Below are 23811 nucleotides of genomic sequence, written 5' to 3'. Positions count from 1 at the left end.
AAGTACATTAAATAATGTGTATAAAATAGATACATTCACTAATGTACATCAATAATAATACATTCAATAGTGTACATACACTACTTGACACTTAGTGCATAAGAGATGCTTTGTGCAAATTCACCAATTGATTTATTGTACAGAAGTGGTAGCACAATTTGTGCACATGAATGGTAGTTGACGTATTCACATGTTATTTCAAAATATCATTAAGCTTTTTAAATAAAATGAACCACAGGAACATATTCAATTAAATGCACCTCTGGCAAATTTATGTGCATTCTTGAAGCAGCTCTTCACTGGATGGTGACAAAATATTTAATAATAAACAAAACCAAGTAATTGTGCCTGTCAGTGGAGACTTGCTGAGTAAAGGCTGAATATTTATCATTCATGTCTGATTTTCCTCATCAAGGGCCAGCCTGCCAGGAGGAGGGGCGGAGGAGATCCTGAAAGCTAGATTAATACTATTGAACAATTTATACATCTGATGCCAAACACACACACTTTTTTGAAATCTAAGAGAACATGCTTCAGGTCAAATGCAAAATATAAGGTAGTTTCCAGCTGAACATTGTCAGGGTGAAGTGACTAGCACAGAGAATACACAAGATTGAAATCTATTTTTCATGTGGCTTCAAAGGCCTATTTGGTCAGATGTGTCAGCCAAATTTTCAGTTCATTATTCCCAGTGTTGCTGCAAAAAAGGCTCCAGAGATCATGTAGATAAAAGGGTCCATTTGTACTAGCAAACTAGCCACATTTCTTTTCAATAAACTTCTCAATGGGGTGGTACCATCTGCTGAACATGCCTTGGCTTGGCTAAAATGGACATATAAACATATTTTACATATATATAAACATATAGCAACATGTGTTAATATATACTGTAAAAAAAATTCCAAAAGAAAGCACTCCACTGCATACACCTCTCCCCCTGGGCAGAGGATGAGAGAACAAACTACATGTGACAGAGATGTAGTCACATTGCTTAATGCACTAATGGAAGATGCTCAGATACTATAGTGATGAATGTGGTAGAAGATATTATATAGACTGGAATATGCATTGTTGTTTCATACGGCTTTGTAGAATATGATTAGTCCACCTTAAAAGTTACCTTAAATATCATGGCATGTTAGCAGCGATCTTAAATCTGTGGAATAATAACAAAGCTGGAGTTTGTTGCTGACCTGTCTCTGGTGTGTTCCTTTATTTATCAGAGCATCCAATGGGTCAATGAATTTAGCTGGCAGGATTTCAGAGCCAAAGGTTTTCAGTCTGATTCCACATGGCGTTGTTAAATTCACGTTAAGAAAATAACTGCATAGCTTGCTTTAAAATGTCTGCACTATGTCCAGAAGAGATTTCTAGGAACGGCAATCAGCAAGCACAGTGAGTGGGTCACAGGAGCATTTGATAAGCTCTCCCTTGACTTTGTTTCATCTCTTTCTCGCTCACACACTGAAGTGAGAATCTTTCTGGTGGAAGGGAAAAAGGAACAATGATCAGAAGCAAAACTGAGTAACTGATGGACGTGCACACAGAGAAAAAATGGACGTCCTGCTCAAAGATATGCTATAGCTCAAACAGGAGTTATGGGCTTGATGCAGAACTTATTGGGCGAGGTTAAGACCTGTGGTATGCAGGTCAGATCAGAAGATCAAAATGATTCCTTCTGCCTTGCAGAGATGCACACGTAGTATTTTCTTATACGCCATGGAATTGTGGTAAGTGGCCACTTGCTTTTTTTCTGCAAAGTGGTGGGAATGAAAGGAGCCCAGCTACTGAAGTCTTTACGTGGCCCTGCAACCGGGGCATCTGAGCGCCCTACAATTTTAATGTATTTATTTGTCATCATAACACTCCTGTCAGGTAGATTAGTGCGATGGTCTCCATTCTACAGCGGGAGACCTGAGGCACAGAGAGATTAAGGCTATGTCTACACTTGGAGTCTCGGTAGGTTTGTACTCGGGGAGGCTAGCCCATGCTACAGCTCACCACTGCCAGTGCTACCCCAGCTAGTCTTAGCACAAGTGTGAGTGTGTGTACATCGGCTGGGACTCACACCCCTAGCTCCAGTGGGTGCATATTCAGGACAGCTAGCCTGTGCCACCCCAACTACACTGCTATTTTTAGTGCCTCCATGGAGGGACAGAGTGCTCTCCCCATCCCAGATCACAAAGCCACCCCCCCTTCTCCTAACAAATCCTGCACACCCCTGTCCTTTCGCAAGGCCCACACAAATGTGCCCACTGTGGGGTGCTGGTCCCTGACTGGGACTTCTGGGCACTACCACAGCACAAATGATAAATAATCATAATTATCATCAGTTACTACAGTAAGGATGAAGAAAACCCCAACAAAGTCGCCCCATCTCCGGATTGCCCAGGCCTCCTGTCCTCCACAGTGCACAGCACCTTGTCTGCACAAACCATGTAAACAAACACATAATAATAATACTTAGGGAACTATTGTTATTAGGCCTGATGAGGGGGCCAAGAGCCTCCTGCTTGTGCTGGTGGGGATGAAGAGGCCAGAGTCTCAGCTAGAGTCAATCTAGATTGACTTCAATGGAACAACCCTGATTTACACAAGCTCAGAGGTGAAAGTGGCCGCTGGTACGGGCTGGTACACAGCCGACATTAAAGCGCTGGGCCACTCAGGGGGCGGGGGGGAATGGGGCAAAAGGGCAGCTGCCCTGGGGCCCGGTGATTTAAAAGGGCCCAGGGCTCCCAGCAATGGCCGGAGCCCTGAGCCCTTTAAATCGCTGCCGGAGCCCCGGGGCTCTCGGCTGCCACTGCCGCTACCGCGGGGCTCCAGTGGTGATTTAAAGGGCCTGGGGCTCCCGGCCACTGCTACTGCAGCAGCGACCAGAGCCTGGGGCACTTTAAATCACCACCGGAGCCCCAGGTGGCGTGGGCCGGGCAGCGCTGAAGGGCTGGCTGGGGGAGTCTGGCCCCAGCCCCTCCCCCTTCTGCCCGAAGCCCCATCCCTTACAGGGGCCCAGAGCCACACCCCCCGCACCTTGCCCAGGACCCCAGCCACCCTGGGTATCGGTAAGAGCTTTAAGTTTCTTTCACCCCTACACAAGCAGAGGGTATGGCTCAGTGATAGCATGTCCACAGGAAGTGAAAGTCGCTGGTACTTTCCAGAGCCTTTCCTCAAGAGGGAGCGCTCGGTTTGCGGGCCTGCCTGGAATCCGATGAAGCCAGACGGCTAAAACCACAACATGCACTCGAAAGACTTATTGCACTGCTTCCAGAAGGCCCAGATTTCGTAAGCCTTGTTGATCTTTTTTAGAAAGTTCCAAGGGAAAGCCTTTTCCTGCATGACGATTGCTCAGAATTGCTATCCCTCGCGTTGTACCAGGCATAGGTACCAATTTCAAGGAGAGGAAGGGATGGTTTTGTGGTTATGGCACAGGGAGTGGGACTTGCATCTGGGCTCCTTTCCCCGCTCTGCACCAGGCTCCTGCATGTCCTTGTGCAAACTGCTTCCTCTCTCTGCGCCTGTCCAATGAGGATAATACTGCTTCTTTTGTCTGCCTTTCAACTTACTTTGTAAGCACTCCAGTGCATGGATTTTGCGTCTCTTGCTATGTGCCTCTAGAGCACTGAGCATAATGCAATTCCGTCTCAGTTGGGGCTTGTAGGTACTTCTGGAATATAAATAATAATAGTGGCACGAGATCTCTGGAGCCCACACTTGTTTTAAAGAGTTACACATGAGCACGAGGTCTAGAGGGAGAGTGAGGAAAGTGATGGATTACTCGATCAGGACTGGAGAATGGGGAAAGGCTACAAGATGTAGCACAGTTGATTTGTGGTGTCTTATGTTCTCTCTTCATTATGTTTTATTATGAGGGGGCGGTATCTGGCTGCTGGCCAACATTCATGCAGAGGGTAATCGAGCTAATGGGCGGGCTGTAAATCTTTGAAGACAAATGGAAGGCCAGTGGGTGGTGTATTTTGATTGGCTCTCACACAATCTCCTCTTGCCCGCTTTGTGAGAGCTGAGTCCCAGATACACTTCTTCGGCCTTCAAAATACACAGAAAACACTCTCCAATTCACTGATGCCTAACTTAGAGAGAGATAAAGAGCTCAAGCCCATTTCAGGTTAACGTCACCACTTGACATTTATATAGAACAATTATCGCTTCAAAAGTGTTACTTCTAAAGTAAAGTCTCCCTACTAAATCAAAGCATAGCTGCCTTCTGCCGACACTGAGCAGTGAATGCATGGAACAAAGCTTCCTCGCCCTACACTAGAACTCGGATGCTATTCCGAGTGTAGTTGTGATGGATTGGTTCTTTTTGGGACAGCCACAAAGGCCCAATACTTATCAAAGGTATGGCAGAGCCAGAATCACAACCGAGGTCACTGCTCTGGTTTAGTTCTGAACACTCAGAATGAAACGCAGTGTTTGCCTCACTGATCTTGCTGCACTGTTCAGCCCACTGAAAACCAGTTGCTTTTTAAATATAAAAGTACACCTCTACCCTAATATAACGTGACCCGATATAACACAAATTCTTATATAACGCGGTAAAGCAGCGCTCCAGAGGGGTGGGGCTGCGCACTCCGGTGGATCAAAGCAAGTTCGATATAACGCGATTTTTTGGCTCCCAAGGACAGCGTTATATCGAGGTAGAGGTGTATAAGGTTAAGTATAAGCTACATATGAACATATTAAGTGCCAGCTATTCATCTTGAATGAGTTATCAAAGAATTATTATTTATTGATTGTATTGTGGTAGCAACTAGGAGCCCATTGTGCTAGGTATTGTACAAACAAAGACCAGATCCTGCCCCAAAGAGGATAATAAATGACGAATGTCTCAGGGCAAAGGACATAATTTAAGACATTTTCATATAATTTATTAGTCTTCATTCTCCTTCAAAAGCTCATCTAGACTCCAGCTGGCACCCACTAAACAATTTGTTTCAGATCCTCAGATGGCATGAATCAGCATTGGCTTCAATGGAGCTGTGAGGACTTTATACCAGTGAGAAGTTGGTCCTGTGTCAGGCTGTAACATCCCCCATCTCCAAGGAGAGTTGTGGTAATATCATTTAAACAATCCCTGCACTTCCTGTAATGGATTCATGGGGAGATGGGGGGCAGAAAACAAAAAGAAACAAGGCAGCGATGATGACAATGATGATGATGAGAGAGATGCACCTGAAAAGAAACTAGAGCAATAAAAAAGGCAGGCAGGCCACAAGTCAGAGCAGACAACCCCAAGGGGAAATAAAGTTCCTGGAGCTGAAGTCTCACTCATGGATTTAAATTCCTTGAAAGAATTTTCTGAATTTTCACCTGGGGAACATAACAGTCCTCAAATGTTATCCCAAGCAGTGACGGAACATCAAGTCCAAGGTTGCTGGTGAGATAGTACCTGTTGGAAGTTTGTTTAAAAGCCTATGTGGATGAGAAGAAGAAGATAATGAATTAGTCCATATGAAAAAGTAGGAGCCCCCAAGAGAAAATAACAGACTCTTTTCTAGCTCACTCTTCTTCTACACATTCAGAAGAAATAGTGTCTGGATTTCAGATTTCTTTTGCTGATTATTGATAAATGCTTCTTCCTTGGTCAGAATTTTGATGGGGATTAATATTTGATTTTCACTCTGCTTTCCTTGTTCTGTTTCTGATCTCTCTCCAGCATTCATTTTTTAATAGAGCCTGTGAATTTGTCTTTTAATATTTATCTGGAAGATATTATTGCAGTGTGACCCACTTATTTGCTTTTTGAAAATATATTTGGCTGAAATTTGAGGCATGAATGGGGTGGTTGATGCCTGGAGGTGTGGTTTGTTAAATGTCACATATATCTAACATTTAAAAATTTACATTAACAATTCAATTAAGTGAAAGGTCCTGGACTGACAGCCTTGGGGGCTGGAGCCCTCTGTTTATCTCTTGAAGAGATATAGAATGGGAAACAGAAATACCAGCTCTCCTGAACAATACACTGCCAAAATGCATCACCCCTTTCCTGAATGAATGATATAGCTCATTAGATGCTCCTGTCACGTAACCAGAAATAGTAATAGAGACCCCACCTGAGATCAGGGCCCCATTGTGGTAGGCGCAGCACATCCTCCACAGGGGAAGAAACAGCCCCTGCCCCAAAGAGCTCCCAATCTAAATAGCCCAGACAGAGAAAGGGTGGGAGGGGCCAGAGGAAATAAAACACCCAAAGTGTATGAAAGTGAGCAGAATGCCTTCATGCCCTCCCTCCACTCAGAACCAGTGATTGTCTTGTTGGTTTTTCCTTTCTTGTTCTAAAACTATGAACACACATTCAAGCTTCACTGTCATTGTTAGTTTCTTCACCCTGTCATTGCTGACTCAGGGAGAAGATATCCAGACTCACAACACAATGGTTCATTTAATTTTCTTGTCAGTCTATTTTTTCTCCCTCAGTTATCTTCTCGTTGCAGCAGGCCATTTATCTTTTCAAAACCTAGAGAGCATCGTCACTCCTTGCACTTAAGAGCCCCACTTACAAGACCAGCCTGGTGCGCTAATGGCTGAGGAGTGAAGATCCGAGTGTAGGCACTGGACTGCCGGACCAGATTCACAGGACATGTCATGGAGCAGCTTTAGTCCCTGGGGGACACCAGGCCTCTTCCATTGTTGAGGTTTATGCTGTCTGACGTAGAAAGGTTTGTTCTGAGCTAGTTTACATCAGTAGATAAAGACCAGCCTGCGGAGACATCAGCGTTCTCACTCCACGTTGCAAGTATAATGATGCCCCCGTGCCCAGATCATCTTCAGGGACGATACCCAGGATCTTGGGATCTCAAAGCATAAACCTCTACTGCTTGAGACAGTCCCAGACTGATACATCTCTTTACATGATCCAGCCACTACAGACAGTTCTTCAGATTGCACTGAGCTCAGGCAAATGAGTACTTTGACTTCAAGGAACTCAGTAGGATATGCTGATAAAAGCCACATCCAGCTACTAGGTGTCAGGACGACATTGCTGCTAAGCTTACACCATTTCCTCCGAACAGTGCTTACATAATGGATTTTAATCTTTGAGACAGGGCAAACTGCTTGGAAGAAAAGTTGTTGTTGTTTAAGGCCCTTTTTTGGCTCCTTCTGCCTTGTGTTTGGGCTGCACAGTTTCAGGGAGAACATCTGAGATGAGATAAACACTTAGCGAGCAAAGGGTTCACAGGATGTAAAATCACAGATTGTTCTCTGTGGTGTCTAGGCCCTAATAAGTCATTGTAAAGAACAAACTCCCACTTTTTCCTCATAGAAGATGCATCTAAATATTTAATGAAAAGCTAACTAAGCCTTAATTTTAGGGTTATTTATCTTTTTCTATAAATATTTGGTGTATGCGGCACATGCAGAGCCTGGATATTAAATTATACAAGAGTGTGAAAGGGACACTGGTACATTTCTCATCTGCTATATATTCACCATGCAGAAGAACAAAATATATTGTTGTTTTTATTAAACTAAGGTTGGATCCAAACCACAGCCCTGGATCTGGACATCACTAGAACTGGGAGAAAATTAAGCCCTGTATCTACTCAGACCCATTTTTATTTATATTGTATTTATCTTATTTATTTATTTATTACAAAAATAAGGGGAGAACAGAAAAAGAGTCAACAGAACAAAAAAGGAAAGGAAAGGGAGGATGGTGGGTAGGGAGGGAAAAGTGTCCATCTGCTAAGAATTAATCCAAGGTGTCGAGAAAGTTACACCAAATCTTTTCAAATGTGTCTGAGGTCCTTCTTCAAATATTACCCACTCTGTAGCTACCAGATCAGCCCGGTTACAGTGCCAGGCTTCTACAGAGACAGTCGGTGCTTCTGTCTAAGCACTATACGTTGTTTGCCCACAAGTCCAGGTCTAGGGAACCCCCAGCAGGCCAGTGGCCAAGTTGGGAACAGAAACCCAGGCCTCCCAAGCTCCACTCCAGTGCTCTATCCACTAGGTCATACAGCTGTGTGTGTGCGTTTGTGTGCTGTACTGCATACAGTAGCATTTATACTTGTAAGGGGAGGTGCTTCCTTTTCAGCTAATACAGAAAGCCTAAAAATGCTATGCTTGTTGCAGTTATTCAGAATTGCTGTTATTGTTATTCATCTGCAAAGTTACCACTGCTGCAGCATTATGGAAAACCCGTCCCATGAGTAAGGCTGTCTGGCATACGTTCCTTCCCCTCCCGCCCCCCACTCTGCCAGGATTGCTTCTCTTTGTCTCCATGGCATTTCATATTTCAGCACGTCACTTTCCCTCTCTTTTCTTAGACGAGTCCAAAGCCAGAGTTGCTTCTGATCCTCCCACTGCTGCTCGCTTGTTCTGAAAGCAGGTGTCAGTTGAGCGTTGCTCCAGAGACCTTTAAGGACTGATTTATTTATTTGGTGAATTCATTCCAGCGCTATTTGTCTTCCCTTGTTCATTCTGGGATGCATTATTTAGTGCAGTAGGAGCTGAGTTCGTGACAGTTTTCCTCAGAAAAGTGAGTTTCATTCCCTGACAGCTCCAGCCAAATACTATTTGTCCTTCTTTATTGGATTTAAGTTTTATACTTTCCATATGCCTATCCTTCTTCCTGCACCATCGTTTGAACTCAGCTCTCACTGAATATGCAGTTGGCTCAAGCACCTCTCATGCTTCAGAGGGGTGACTTGGTACTGGATAGAAAAGTGCTGGTTTGCTGAGTAATTCTTTGAAATTTCCATAAGCCCAGCCTATGAACAGTGCTGAAACGTCGGGTTAGCTCACGGGTTTGCCTCAGATCCACTTGCTGCCATTCTTTCCCTTTCTTGGTGAGTGGTTTGCTGCAGTACTAATTAAAAGCAAACCTGGAAGAGGAACTTTGGAAACATATCCTCAATAAACTGCAAGGAAAGGGAGCAAGAGGCCGAATGGGATTTGGGAGGCGTTGCTATATAATAGCAAGAGATGCATTTTCCTCCTTCCAGTAAAGATAATAAGCTAAGGGCCAAAATCTGCTGGTGTGACATCCATGGTGTTACATCAGCAGAAGATTTGTCCTGTGTTTGTCCTGTATCTTCTTTGATTTCAGAGGATTCCAACATGCTTTAGAAAATGCCCGTTCTTGTGGAGTCACTGAGAGTGTCACCAGTCATATGCCAAGCCCTCTCCAACCCATGGCAGCATTGCATCGAGACCTCAGGTACAGGCATTGTAGGGACACTGCAGTGGGATGCTCAGACCACTTGACTCACTGTGCCTAGCTCCTCACCTAGATTTCCCTGCCCTGTATGCTGCCACCTGCTCTTCCTTGGGTCTGCCCTCCCCTATTATCATTTATATTATCATAGAGCCTAGGAGCCCCGTCATAGGCCATTGTGCTAGGCACCGTACAAACACAGAATGAAAAGAGACTCTCTGCTCTAAAGAGCTTGCAATCTTTGTAGAAGAGAAGGCACAACAGGTGGCTACAGACAGGGGACTACAAGAAAACCATAGGTCAGTATTGGCCAGTATGATAGGCAGTGGTCTGAGTACACCAGCAGCCTAACCTTTTTTGTAGGCATCATGCTAAAGAAGGGATTTAAGAAGGGATTTCCAGGTGGATAATGAGGCAGCTTTGTGAATGTTTATGAGGAGCTCCTCCCAAGCATGGGAGAAAGTATGAAGATGCTTATTTGAAAATTGAACAAGTAGGTGATGGAAGCTGGCATCATGGACTGATCAGAGGTGGGGGGCACATTTCAGACTGAATGATATGAGAGATGATACTTATGGTGGAGGCAGGCCATGGCGGGCCTTGAGAGTGAAGAGAAGTAGTTTATGTTTGATACAATAGAGAAAGAAAAGCTGGCAGAGGGTTGCAAAGAGAGGGGTGATGTGGTGAAAACAATGGATTAGGAAAATGATTTTTGTAGCAGCATTCCCAATGGTGATGAGTGGGGCAAGACTGCATTTGTCAAGGCCAGAGAGAGGATGTTTCAGTAATTGCGACACAAGATGACGAGAACCTGGGAGAGAGTTTTAGCTGTGTAGTTGGGTAGGAACGGACGTACTTTAGAGATATTATGCAGAAAAAATCTGCATGACTTCAACACAGCCTGGCTGTGAGGACCTAGAAAGAGATGACACCCAAAGAGGACACCAGGTTATGGGCCTGAGTGACAGGAAGGATGGTGGTGTTGCCCACACTGCTTGAGAAAGAAGGTAGCGGGGAAGACGTGGGGAGAGAAGGTAGAACTGAAGAGCTCTGTTTTAGCCATGTTGAGCTGGAGCTCAGAGCTACACACCCCCAAAGAGAGTCAGAGAATCAGGCTGAGATTTTTAGTTTTCCTCCACTTTGCAAGTCCCGCCAGCTGGTCCAGTGACATCTGAGGATCTGACCCTCTGTTTATAAACTGTTCAGATGATACAATCTGTGATGAGGTGGGGTGGCTGCTTGTCACTAGGGACATTTCTCAAGGACGATCTCCCCCCACTGCTCCTGCTGAGAAAATGCTGGTTTGTTAGCATAGGGCAGACCTGGAAAGCTCAGGCAATGCAGGCTAGGTGGGTGACAGCTTTTTGTGTGAGGCACCATCCATTTATTTCTCTTGGTTCATCCACCTACTTTCCCATCTTTTTATACTGTGCCCATCAAGGTGATATATGAGCATTTCAGAAACATGTCAAAGGCCAGGGAATGCAGCTGCTTTGATTTACAGCAGCTGAGGATCTATCCTTAAATCTCTAGCATGTGACCAAACTATAACTACATTGCGGTATTCTTCGTTACAAGGGCCTATTGTCAATAATTGATAATTATTACAGTTACTTTGGACAAGTGCTTATTTATGTAGCTCACAGCAAGCAAATCTCATACAAAAGTGCTTATTTTCCGTAATTGCAGATAAGCACTTTTATAACATCGCTACAGCAGTGTGTGCGGCGGCTCAATCTGGATTTTATGGGCTTTTCTTTTGTGGTTTGAAATGTCTTAACACTTCTGGTGAATTGCCTTTCTCACATTTAAGACAATGTCATCTCTGGGTTTCTGTAATGACCATGTCCTGTTGCTAAACTTTCTTTGCCAAAGAAAGACTGTAGAATAAAATTGAACATAAAAGTGGTCCTCGTTCTTTATTACTGTGTTAGACTCCTCTTGAGATGGAGTCTAAAATTTATCTCTCTTGCTGTGGGATAACCAGTTTCTAGGATTATTTGCTATGAGCGGGCTCTCTCTTTAGATTGCATGTTTGGGCTTAAGGCAACTGCACAAAACTGGATTCCACACACATTTTTTCCTGCGTCTCCCCCTCTTGTTGTCAGAATTACACACACACTCTTTAGGCCAGGCCCAAAACCCACTGAAGTCTTCTGAAAGAGTCCCATTGAGTTTAACGGGCTGTGGGTTTCACTTTTCAGATGCTGTATAATGCTCTCTGCTCTGTTATTCTCCTTACTTCTATTTATTTCCTATTTAGAAGAATGGATATTTTCTGGATGTCTAATTCTTGCTGTCTGCTTTCAAATGTTATTGCAAAGTCACACCAGCATTTAATTTACTATACAGTTAGGAACATCTCTTCTTTTTCATACATTGGAGAAATGCTGGAAAACACAGGACACTCTTTCTATTGAAATACACTCTTGCTCTGCAACCATCTATTTACCAGTTGCCTAGAACAGTCTGGGGGTGGGATTCCTCCGGATTTAACCTTGTCTGTTCTGTGCATCTCTGTCGACACTAGTGATGGTGAAACCTCTGAATAATTGGACAGTCAGATCAGTTTGGTTGGATAAACTCTCAGATGTTTGGATGCTCATCCAAACTATCTTGACCTCTGAATCAACAACATTTGACTGGAAATCTCATGAAAACAGGTATTCTTGCAAGATTTTCAGTGGTCAGAAATATTCCACTACTGCTTCTGGATGGGCCCAAGTGACTCAGATGGGGGTGAAAATGAAAGCAAGATGTTTTAACCCATCTTTTACCCAAACCTTAAAGATTTGGTTCATGTTCAGTTTGATGTCTGGTCAGTATTTATTTTATATAAACCAGAAACCCTCCTGGGAAAATTCAGATCCAGATCTGGATCCAAACACTGTAGGCTTGGTTATCTTTAGAATAAACCAGTAATAGAGCAACAAATATATTTTTTAAGATTCATACCAAAGCATGTTACAGTCTCTGCTCTGTTTGGGATTTAAGTACAAACCACTATCTAGCAGAATACATTGGACAGAACACTAACAATTTGCTTTATTAACTAGTCACCTATCTAAATATGCATGCACTGGCTGGGATTCCAGGATACCTGTTACGTTTCATCTACACAGCTGATTCAAAGCATTTACCTGGAGCTCATAGCTAATAGAGGGAAAGTGACATCTCAAGGGAATCCTGTACCACTAATTAAAATTATGCTTCATTTGAAGTGCTGCTAATGTTTGCAAGTCTTTTACTGAGCTAAAGGAGATAGATGTCAGTTCACAGAAACATATTTCCTCAAGGCTTTGGAATTCAGTATTTTGAATCTTTATTTTATGACGATTTGGATCCCTGACAAGAGCTATCATAACCCCGTAGAAGCAGCTGCTCTACAGTGCAGGACGTATGTCTGAACACCTCTGCGGCACTTCAGGCAGCGATGCTGGTGCTTGGGGCTACGATGCCTGTCTCTTTGGCTGTGGAGAGTTTCCCTGGCACAGCACATCCTAAACTTAGGACCCACTTAATGAACATTAAGCAATTGTATCTATAATAAATCTGAATTAATACTCCTTATTTGGGAAACAGCCTCATTAGCATCATCTCCACAGCAACCAATTGTTGGAGGATCATGGCTGCAAATGGGAATAAACAAATAGAGCAGGAACAATACTAGGAAACAAAGATACTGTGCTAGATTCCCAGCTGCTGCATGTGGGTGTAGCTCCTCCAACTTCCATGGCCCAGGACCTCAAAGATGTCTACAGCCATTTGCACCTGTGGCGGTATCCGCCCCTGGTGTATTTATGCAAATGTTCCCAAACACAATGATGTGCTGAACAAGGAAGAGGAGAGAAAATATGGAAAATACATTGTGAAATTGGTAAGCGTCTCCCAAGGGAAGTGAGGGGAGCTGTATTGCTGAAGTTATGTTAAAAGAAAGTGTACAAAGTCCTAAGGAAAATAGTGTAGGGGCCAGTCTTGCATGTAACAGGACTGGAAATGGAAGGGATTATTTAATTTAAGAGGAATTATCTGAGCCAGTTCTGCTGAAATCATCAATGTGATGCTGACTAAATAAGCTGAAGAGTTGGTCCTAGTTCAGCTCCAGCTTCGGTGGAACTAGCAGAAGAAGAATTGCTGCTAAACAGAATAATTCTCAGCATTTCCCCCATGAGATGTCAGTGGCTACGTTCATAACTGGGATCATTTCTGAGTTACTTTCCTGTTGAATTGATGCTTCAGGCTGGATGATTATTTCCAGTTTGTCATGAAATGATCACGCCTGCTCCTCCACCATTTATCAGCTCATAAGGCTCCATTAGGAAGAGACAAGGCCACTAATTAATTAACTCTGGACAAGAAGAATATTGACAAACAGTAAGGGACCATCAGCTGGGCTGCCAGGAGTTTGTGCTCTCAGGATATGGTGATGCAATCCCTGCACAGCTGGGAACACCTTAGTGTCTGGTTTGTTCGTTCGTGGTAGAGACAGGTGAGGGTTGGTCCAAATGAGCATCTAAAGATGAAAATGTAGAACTTAGAGAAGGAAACGACCTACTAGCTCATTTAATCCCTTCCATGTCTCTCCTGTCATTGCAGAATTCGTCCCTATTCTATGAAATATGTATGTTCTCCAAGGCTTTGTCCAGCCTTATTTAAAGTGAGCCAGTGATGGGGATCACTTCCATTGATAGAGTCAAACAGACCTCACCACATCAGGAAATCCATCCTGATATTCAGCCTAAATATTTATGTGATCATTTTCACAGCATAACTTCTAATTACACCCCTTACACTACCCTAAACAATTCTACACACCCCTTGCTCTACTTTGAAGTTTATCTGACTTTACCCAAAGGTTTGCAGCTTGCACATTTCTGGAGAACAGGCTCCCTATTCCCAGATTTCCGCAGTTCCTGGTTTAGCCTGGGTTGGCTGTGCCATGGCTGTAATAGACAACCTACCCTAAATTCTCAATTACTGAGGGACAATCTTCACTCATTGATATATTTGCTTTCCACAACTAACTCTCTGTATAACTTTTCATGAGTGATGTACCCAAATACTTGGATGCTAATATCTAAACTGTATTCTTAAATTTATTCACCTAAATTTGGGTTATTGCTGATTATGCACTAGACGCATTTTATGACTTTTAAAACAAACGTTGCATTTGTGGATAATCTAAGCACTTTACCCAGATGTACAGACACTCTTTTCTCAACCTATGTATTATATAATTTTTTAACATTAGCATTAATACAAATTTTAAATCTTTTCTCATGTGATATTTTGGCCTGTTGGCTCCCAGTTGTGGCTGGACCCAGGAAGTGCAGAAGCGGTCACAAACATGGCAACAAATAAACAAACTCACCAAAATGCTAAAAGGCCCAAATGTGAGTGCTGGGCAGAGCTTCGTGTGGGTTTCGGATTTAGTCTTGCTCGGCTCACCCATGGCCACCCCACAGAAGGACAGGAGTACGTGTGTGCGCACGCAGAGGGATGCCATCCCCTCTTCCTTTCTGTCACTAGGTGACCAAATGTCCTGATTTTATAGGGACAGTCCTGATATTTGGGGCTTTTCCTTATATAGGCTCCTATTACCCCCCAACCCCTGTCCCAATTTTTCACACTTGCTGTCTGGTCACCCTACTTGTCACTGTTTCCCTGCTTCTTTTTACCTGTTTTCTAAATGTGTGTCTGTCTCTGCTCCACTTCCCCAACCGTCAGCTCATGCCTTCGGTCTTTCTTCCTTCCTCCCAGTTCCATGGAGCATTGACTTGGCTTAGGCTGGTCGGTGTCTCACCTCCCCATCATTACACTGATTCCCCTGCCCTAGGCTCCGTTTCCCTTTGAAATCACAGCCGTCAGCCCCAGAGCCCTTTCATCCTGTGCTGCTCTCCAAGCCTTAAGGGGAGTAGTTACATTTTTCTTAAATCTAAGTGTTTGCCCCAGAGGCTTTTCCCTCTCCCAACATCCCTGAACTGGTAAGCCTATTTGATACACTCAGAGCAGCCCAGCGTCACTCAGGGAACCTCCGGCTTGGCTGGGTTTTAAGGAGCTGTTTTCTTTTAGCAGTTGTAAAATGGTTACAGCTGACCCAGAAAAACAGCTTGTGCGGCTACGGGTCTGCGTCAAAGCACCATGGGGCTTCCCGGGACTGGCCTGCGGACGGGGCACCTGAGCACCATGCTAGGCTGGGGAGATGTGCAAACCCTCCACGCTTGGGAGGCCTCCTTGAACTTTCTTCCTCAATCCCTTTCCATAGCTCAGGAGTTTATTCCTGGGGGCGGGTGAGTGCAGGGTATCATGCCGACAGACTAAAGTAAACAGTTCTATTGATGGTCAGGCTGGGTCAGGAACAATGTGTATAGTGGGGGTACTGAGAGCCACTGAACCAAACTGCAAACCCTGTATGTGATGGAAACCACTTTAAGCCTGGGGGTGCAGCAGCCCCCCCAGCATCCCTAGGTCCAGCACCAATGAGGAGAGGGCGTGGAGGGGGACAGGGCGATGGCAGGGGGCCACAGAACTGGCAGGGTGCCCTGAGGGGAGCAGGCACATCCTGCTAAGAGTTGGTGCAGACAGCCTGCTTCCCCTGCACACGGCTCCTGGAGGGTTTGCAGCACTGCCCCACCCCCAGTGCGGCACAGCCTGGCCCGTAGCAAGGAGAGCGCAAAGGAGAGGAAGAGTTAGTGGGGAGTTAGTGAATGCTCAGAGCCGGGGAGGCTGAATTTGGGCTGCCCCTGCCCCCTGTCACTGCTGAATCCCCGCTCTCACTGCAGTCTATTTCCATGATAAGAGGGAAGGCTGCTCCCTCGGCCTGACAGGTCTGCCCCTGGCACTGCCTAAGAAAAGCCCGCGAGCCGGAGTACCTGCGCTGGCTGTTTTATGTGTCGAAGGGACATTCTGAAGATTAGCCAGTCCTGTCAGAGCTGCTCAGAGGAGTCTCTGCAGCTCCTGCATTAGGCTCCGCAGCTGCTCCACCGCCTGAGAACTTACTGCACCAAAGAATGAATCATTCCAGTTCCTTCTAAAAAAGAGTCCTTGAATCTTTGAACCACTGACGGCTCCTTCTGCTGAATCCAGGTCGCTAGGCACATCTCCACTTCAGTACCAACGTCCCCCTAGGTGCCTGTTTTTTCTCTTTTCCACGTAGGAAGCTTGAGGGCTGGAGTGGCGTGTGCCAGCTGCTGTTCCTTGCTGGCTGAGTGCCGTGAAGGTGCCGCTGCATGCTGAGTGCTTTGTATTTTTGCTTATCAGTTTAATGCCAGGTAGTTTTCACATTTCTTTCATCTGCCTGGTAAAAGGCATGTCCTTTATTTGTGCAGCAAGTGGCTTGAATATGCTGCGTGAGGTGGGAAATACAATGAGGCACCTAGACTGTTGCATTAGAGCCGGTTGCATTAAAAGTGTTATCTAATTTGTTCAAAGGACAAATCTGCTGGGAAAAGTATCGCCCTTTGGTAAGTTGGCCACATACAAGTATCGCCCTTTGGTAAGTTGGCCATTTATTTAGTAGGCATTTGTTATTTATCGCTGCCCATTCCCTTCCCTTGCTGACACACAATTAGGAAAAGGAGGCAGCAGATAGGTTTGTTTTCCTCGTCACTCTTTGGGATTTGGTCAGAGTTCTATAGGGCGTCCAGGATCCTGCCTTTCCCCCTTCTCCTCCACCTCATGGCTGGAGTCTCCTCTCTCACCCCTGCAGCCAATATCCTTCAGCTCAGCTGGCCTGGCGTTCAGAAATGTTCTCTCTCCCAGGAAACCTGCCCCTTTGTTCCTCTGCCCTGAACATTTCAGCCTCTATGGTTTTAAAGGGCGGTACCTATACCTTGTTCCTTTTTGGCCCTCCTGGGGTTTTCTATTACTTCTCTAGAGACCTAGGCCACGTCTACACTACAAAATTATATCGACCTAACTTACATCCATGTACGGCCACCACAGTGATTAAATCGCTTGTGTGTTGCACACTTGGCTCTTTGTGTCGGCGATGCGCATCCTCACTGGGAGCGTTTGTATGGATGGTATTGTCCGTGGGGGGCACTGTGGGATGGCTCCTGAAAGCCAGTAACAGTCGATGTGAGCAACACCGTGCCTACGCTGACACCGCATTGAACTAATTACATCGAGTGTGACTCTATGCCACTCGGGAGGTGCTGTTACTACATTGGTGTAGAGAGGCACTTATGTCGGTGGGAGCCAAATTTAAGTGAAGACGCTGCCACAGCTAGGTTGACACAAGGCAGCTGATGTCAAACTAGCCCTGTAGCGTAGATCAGGCCCTAGAGAGAGCAGGTTTCATTCAGGCAGCAGCCTACCATACGGTTCTGCTAGGACTTGGCCTATTCTCTTCTTGTTGATAGTCTTTAATGACTGTCTTGTTCAAAGGCAGACACTCAGACATCACTCCCTATTTCCTTAGAGCAAGGGGTATTTCTGGAAAGAACTTCATTCCTTCAGTCCAAGTAGGTAGCAATACAACAGTGAGTGGGTAAACTGAGTCACACATTTTCATACAACTACAGAAACCCCTTGTTCTCTGCACGTGTAAGTGGGACTCAAGTGATGCCTTGGCCTGTTGTGATGCTGGCCCCTGAGAGGGGTGAGTAATCAGGCACTGAAATGTGTTGGCATAAACCAGCTGTCTAGGCATTTCAAATTAATGGAGAAATTCTGAAAAATCAAATCTTCTCATGGCTAATTCATATGTGGAAAAAGGGGCTAAACTGATTAAGTAAAACCGTTTGCTGTGAGTACTCACTGAGCTCCACTCAGTGCTTTTCGGTAGCAGATTTTTAAGCCTAATCGTATCAAATACTCTTCTGGCACCCATTTTATGAAACACATCGCAACCCCTGCTGGTTTTAATGTATCTAATCTCCCGTTGATTATTCCTGGGGTTTCAGCCAAATAAGCACTTCGAATTAAAGCTTTCACTGCAGCTCAAAGTTGGGTTACCATGGAGATCAAAGTAGTATTTCTTTTTCCTATATTTTGTTTAAACCAGTTTAATAATTGCACTAATTAGACAGCACCATTTCTGTAGGTGCTGAGGTCTGGAATGCTGAAGATGGTGGGATCTCAGGACACTGCCACAGCAGCCACTCCCATTAGGTTATAGTGGCAAAGAAATTCCTTTTGGTAAGAGTGAGTAGGTTTGTTGTAACGAGGCAGAGGCGATCGCCCGGACTCAGCGTTGGTTACACCATAGTGCTCTTTGACTAGCTTGTCCAAATAAAGCAGTTGTGGGATGAGATCTAGCTCTAGTAGAGGCTGCAAGCATGTTTGGAAAGGAATTTTGCTGACATCAGGGAGGACTAGCATGACCCACAATGGAGACTGCAGATGGGTGCTTTGCTTTGATGAATGTACAAAACACCCTGTCCACATATGAACATGTGAGTCTGCTAATAATGCACAGATAACACAATGCCCCAGTTGAAATTTAGTACACAGGCGGGTTTTAGAATGTCATTGGAGATCAGAAAAATTGACCATCAAACATTATCAAACTCCTTGTATGAAATATGCATCTGATTCCATCACATGTCACTTGCTTAAACAATTATTCAGATTCTAGGTCCACTCTCAAAGACAACATGGACATTCTGCTGCACCAGGCCCTAAGCATTAGTTCAGTCCTTTACCTGATGGAGTTTAGGGGGTGCACAGGGACTCATGCAGACCACCTGACCTGGGCTGAATTGCACATCACCCAGTGCTCAGTCTCCCAGTGAAAGCATTTCAGATCCTGAGTGGTGATTTCACCAGAACCAGAACCCTACGGAAAAGAGATGGGTTTGAACATTGGAGTTACATACAGTCAGATCCAGAGGAAGATTCTTACTTTCCTAAGTTCGAAGGGGTTTATATCTGAGACTTGGATTTGGGCTCATCTCCACTGATGAAGCAAGTAAAAGAACCAAACATCATGACTGATTTTTCTGGCGTTATGATTTATATTCATTTTTTCCTCTTGTTGGAAATTCTAACAGGAATTCTGGTAGCACTGGACTTGCTGTCCTGCGTCAGCATTTCATTACCCTCAAAAGCCATTTATTGTCTAGGGTCCTCTTCTGCCGGGGAATTTATCCCCAGATATATCATCATTTTAAGATCATCTATTTCTAATGTGAGGAACGATGCCAGGCAGACAGAGCTAAGGTGTACGTTTTTAACCACGGGAGCAGTTTTCCAAGGGTTGTGGTGGATTCTCCTTCACTGGTAATTTTTAAGTCGAGATTGGATGTTTTCCTAAAAGCTCTGCTCTAGGAATTATTGTGGGGAAGTTCTCTGTACCCTGTACAGGAGGTCAGACTAGATGATCACAGTGGTTCCTTCTGGAATCTAGGCTACTGGAGCGGTTTACAGGGGTAGCAGCCCCAGCAAGCTCCCCCATGCACTGACCCTTGTCCCAGTCCCAGTCCTGTTCCATAACAGAGGATCCATCTAAAAGCAATTGGATGGACTCACCTGCATTAGGAAACTGTGCTAAGTTCCATCAACTCATTTTACTTAGGCCAGTGAAAACTTTATTGCCTAAAATACCCTTTCCTCCAATCTCTTGAGGAAACTCTTATTGCTAATCATGAGTATTTGGATTACAGGTATAATATCCAATGTAGGGCTAAAGAAATAAAGCACTAATTAAAATTCTGCTGAAGTGAGCAAATTGCTTTGAAATGAGAACATGAGGGAAGGAACTACGTGTAGATGCAAAACATTTCCCCGTCCTCCCCTCTATTCCCAAGACACTAAACTTTTAAGTATTTCTTCTTTAGCGTGTCTTGAAATCCCATAAACCCTTTGACTCCTTGGTCTGAAATCTTGCAAATTGTTTTGAGAGGATTATATCATCTCGCTCCTTCTGCAATAAAGCAGAGCATTTTCTTGTGCATGAGGGAATCTCTGTACGGCATCATAAGGGGGAAGAAAGTGTCCCAGGAGGAGAGTAACATTTATAGAGCTCAGTCATCTTCCTCTCCTATGCAGTCATCAGAGCTCAGGGTCCCGGTTGCATAACCAGAGGATAGTCAACTGCCCTCCACATGTCAGGTTGGACACTCTTCCGCCACATGCAGTATTGTCTGAAACACAGGCACACCGCGGAGAGGAAACCAGGGCAAGCTGCTGCATAGTTGCGACAACTCCGGATGAGCCAGAGAGTAGCCTGTTAAGCCCAGACCACGATTTACAATCAAGTGGACCAGAAGGTAGGTGCAGCGATGGACTCCTGAGTTGATTTAGCGTGTTAGACTTTTTCCCCCACCGATGCTTCCACTCAGAGCTCAGTCACGTGCCATGTGTCACCCAGCTTGACAGGGGCTGCTTTCGTTTCTAGAGCTGGGCTTTTCAAAGGAGCCTCTGGCAAGGGGACACCCAAATGCCATTGAAATGCAATGTGATTTTGGGCCCATTATGCTTTCAGGCTAGTTTGGCTAGTGACCCTGATGCAGCATGTTCATTCTACATTTGCTGTTGCAATGGGAAACAGGCACTGAAAACACTCACTACAGGCCATTTCAGTGAAAATGGGTTGCCCATTGGCTCCTTAACTGTTTACTCCTGGGGGAATTCTGTGCCACTGCGCATGTGCAGAATTTATGTCTCTGCAGAAAAATGACTTTGTGACAGGGAAGCAAAGGGAAGCCACAAGAGTGGTCATATGACCCTCCCCAGCAGTATGTTTTGGATACCCAGGGCAGCCGGCAGAGAGGTAAATCACTGTGGGGCAGGACTGGGGAAGACCCGGCTGGTGGCTCCTACCCTGCACCGGGCTCAGCTGCGAGTCCCGGCTAGGCTGGGGAGGACGGGATTTCCTCTTCCCCTGCACGGCATCCGGGGCTGGGTCAGACCCACCCCCAGATTTCTCCCCCAGCTGCGGGAAGCTCTGCAAACTGCCCCCCCCCAATTCCTGCACCCATCGCTTCTCAGCCTCAGGGGGAGGGATCCCTGGACAGGGAGCTGCTCCCTCAACCCCCATGCATCCACCTAACCCCTCATGCCCAGACCCTCCCACTGAGCCTTGCCTCCCACACTCAGAACCCCCTCCCCCGCCGAGTCCCACTCCCCCTGCACCTGGACCACCCCGACGAGCCATGCACACCTGGATCCCCACCCCGCTGATGCCTACTCCCCCAGCATCTGGACCCCCCCCAAGTCCCCCACACCCAGACCCTCCTGCTGAGTCCCAACCACCTTCACCTGGACCCCCCGCAAAGTCCCATTACTGTTGCACCCAGAATCCCCCAACAAGCCCCTGTGCATGCAGATCCCCCCAGCACCTGGATCCCACACTGAGCGGCCCGCACCCAGATTGTCCCACACAGAACCCTCCCAATCCACACCTCCCCCCACACTAAGCCCCTCCAGATTTGGATCCTGCCTTGCTGAGCCTGCCTGCCCACACCTGGTGCACCTGGCATGGAGGGGCAAAGCCCTGGGGTGTTTCTGGGGCAGGCCCGGTCCTTGTGCTGTGTCAGGGTTGGGTGCAGCCTCACCGCTGAGTCCATGTCCCGGGGGGGGGGGGGGGGAGCTGCACAGTGATCTGGAGCCTCCACATTTATTTGACAAATAAAATTTGCAGAATTTTAAAAAATTGTGCCAGAATTTTTATTTTTTTGGCACATAATGTTTAATTATTTGGTGCAGAATGCCCTCAGGAGGATTAACTTTAGCAAGCTCTCTGTGATCAGAGAGTGTGGTTTGAGCAGGTTAATCTGGAAAGTAATTGTGAGGAGCATTCTACACAAAGGGTCCTGCTAGTCACTTAGGAGATGAAAGGGGAGGCAGTACTTCCTTGAAGGTACTACACTGGATTGGGAGGGGAGGGAAAGATCCCAACACAGGCTGGGCAAGCAGGGCGAGGCTGAAAATTAGAGCTGCAGGGAGCAAATCAATCACATGAAGAGTAATTTGCCCTTGTACGGAGAAGCACTCAAGGCCTATAGGCTGCTAAAGCCCCATTTGCAAACTCAGGGCTTCAGTGCTGCTTCTTAAATAGGGCTGGCACTCTGCAACAGGGGCAAAAGTCAGTCTGCTGGGCAGCCACATGCCGCAGGCTGGGAAAAACATGCAACAACTGAAGGGTGGTCTTTGCACTCCAAACCCTGCGCAGATCAAGCAGGGTTTGGAGGGATGGAGGATGTCCTGGGGAATGGAGGATGCGCCAGGATTCTGTTCTGTTTATTGACTTTGAACACAATGCAAAGCGGGATTTGGGATTTTTGACAAATCTGTGTGTGTCACTTACTTCTCCAGCGAAGCTGATTTCAACTGGTGATTAACAAGTGATCCACAGGTTTCAGAGTAGCAGCCGTGTTAGTCTGTATCCGCAAAAAGAACAGGAGTACTTGTGGCACCTTAGAGACTAACAAATTTATTAGAGCATAAGCTTTCGTGGGCTACAACCCACTTCTTCGGATGCATATAGAGTGAAACATATATTGAGGAGATATATATACACACCCATACAGAGAGCATGAACAGGTGGGAGTTGTCTTACCAACTCTGAGAGGCCAATTAAGTAAGAGCCAGCAATGCCCCTCTGCTATGTACATTGGCCAAACCGGACAGTCTCTACGCAAAAGAATTAATGGACACAAATCTGACATCAGGAATCATAATACTCAAAAACCAGTGGGAGAACACTTTAACCTGTCTGGCCATTCTATGACAGACCTGCGGGTGGCTATCTTAAAACAGAAAAACTTCAAAAACAGACTCCAACGAGAGACTGCTGAGCTGGAATTGATATGCAAACTAGACACAATCAACACAGGATTAAATAAAGACTGGGAATGGCTGAGCCATTACAAACATTGAATCTATCTCCCCTTGTAAGTATTTTCACACTTGCTTCTTATCAAACTGTCTGTACTGAGCCATCTTGATTATCACTTCAAAAGTTTTTTTTCTCTTACTTAATTGACCTCTCAGAGTTGGTAAGACAACTCCCACCTGTTCATGCTCTCTGTATGGGTGTGTATATATATCTCCTCAATATATGTTTCACTCTATATGCATCCGAAGAAGTGGGTTGTAGCCCACGAAAGCTTATGCTCTAATAAATTTGTTAGTCTCTAAGGTGCCACAAGTACAAGTGATCCACAAACACTCTCACTAGGGGAGTCTTTGATCAGACCTAAACCACTGTCAGCTACAAGGCTGTCAGTCTAGTGCTCACCCCAGCAATCATTATCCTGCTCAACTCACTGTGAATGAAGAAGAATTAAAACACGCTCAGACAGCTCTTTGCTCATCTGTTCATAACATCTTTCGCTCATCAGCAAGAGGCTGGGGCCATTTGCTTTCTTTGCCAAAGTGGAAGAACTTGGACAGATATTTAAGACATCACCATCATACTAGTTAGGAAGGGAAGTGGGCCGAATGGCTGTGAAGTCTCATACGCCTAGGGGAAGACTCCTCTCCCTGGGTCATCTTGTCACAGCTGTGGCATCAGGAGCATGCAGGCTGGCTCCCCCTCACGAGACATCATCTAGGAGGGCTCCGGGACTTGAGAACGTGTGCCCCTCTTGGTCTAAAAGAGCCTGAATGTGGCATGCTGTTAGATGGGGTTTCTGGAGAGAGCAGAGGGTGTGCTTCTCGGAGTGGTGACGGGGGTAAGGGAGTTT

The sequence above is a fragment of the Emys orbicularis genome, chromosome 22, assembly GCF_028017835.1.
Source record: "Emys orbicularis isolate rEmyOrb1 chromosome 22, rEmyOrb1.hap1, whole genome shotgun sequence".
NCBI classification, from domain to species: domain Eukaryota; kingdom Metazoa; phylum Chordata; order Testudines; family Emydidae; genus Emys; species Emys orbicularis.
Note: the sequence above shows the minus strand (reverse complement) of the source record.